We start from the raw sequence: 1,284 nt of genomic DNA on the forward strand, positions 1-1,284 counted from the left end.
AGTTTATATCGAGTATTATGTTGACGTTAGTAGGCCCTGGCCGAAAGCGCAGCATGTGAAAGGTATAGATAAAAGTTATCGTTGCAGTCAGTACTGTGTAGTTACTAGTAGCTGGATTTAAGCTCGAAGTGAGACACTGTTGGTGAAACTTCATCATGAGAACGTCACAAGCTGATCACGCTCTATGATATGACTAGTATTATGTTGCTTATAGTAGGCTAAGCGCAAGCCGAAACATCAACATGTGAAAGTCGTAGAATTTTGCGATCAAACTGTGGCTAGTACTTTGATGATGCTTGTAGCCAACCGAATTGGTTGAAAAGCCCAATAAGTAAGCTAACTTGGGAGAGCTTGTTGGAAACCAAATGCTACTAGATTGGTCCAAATACATCCTTCAACAGGGGATCACTTGGCTCGCTTTACGAAGAGGAGCACAGCTATATGTGTTAATTCGGTATGAATCGCAAGATTTGTTTACCGACCTCTCTAACGCAAAAGGCGGTCTCGGCTTCGGCTGTTGACTGCGTCCGATTCAGGGTTATATAACTCTCGATTGAACACATTGATGTTCTATTGTTGGTGCTTCCAATAAAATTGGAACACTTAAAGCAGAACCGATTCAAATAATAGCATTCTGATCAATGATTGCATTCCTTGATCAAGAACTGCTGGAGTCATTGTGATGGCGAATTTTCTTCATAAGAAAATTGCAAAGAGACGGAACTTAATGAGACTAGTATTATGTTGTTTCTAGTAAGCGGAAGCTGAAACAGCAACATGTGAAAATCAAGTTTTGTTCAATGATCTCGAGGCGATAAGTACTATGAAGCAACTAGTAGCCTAAGCATGACTCAGATTTGAGACAGTCAAAAAGACTGGCGAAACTTCTTCACATGAAAGTTACATAGAGAACTACAAATGTATACAGCGAGTATTATGTTGTTTCTAGTAGGCGAAAGCTGAAACATCAACATGTGAAAGTTGTCTGCAAACTGTAGAACGATATGTGATTAGTACTGTGCTGTTACTAGTAGCCAGTCTGACTGTAGAAGCCAAGACAAAGGGAAACTAATGCATCTGAAAAGGACAAGTTATGGAAAGGTATGCACGATAAGTATTATGTTGTTTCTAGTAAGCGGCAGCTGAAACATCAACATGTGAACGTCGTTGTGTACAGTAACCTAGAACTATATAGTCCTTAGTAACGTGCATTTACTAGTACCTGTAATTGGTATTCAGACTCAGGCAGTTTGGAATAGTTTGGCAAAGATGCACCAGAGAAAA

The 1,284-nt window shown here is 39.8% G+C and overlaps 1 pseudogene; it reads left to right on the plus strand.

The window, feature by feature from the left end:
• The first annotated feature begins 389 nt into the window (after positions 1-389).
• Positions 390-541, plus strand: LOC142355597 (5.8S ribosomal RNA; annotated as a pseudogene).
• Positions 542-1,284: the final 743 nt, after the last annotated feature.

Source organism: Convolutriloba macropyga, unplaced genomic scaffold, assembly GCF_964194025.1.
Source record: "Convolutriloba macropyga unplaced genomic scaffold, txConMacr16.3 SCAFFOLD_5866, whole genome shotgun sequence".
NCBI lineage: Eukaryota > Metazoa > Xenacoelomorpha > Acoela > Convolutidae > Convolutriloba > Convolutriloba macropyga.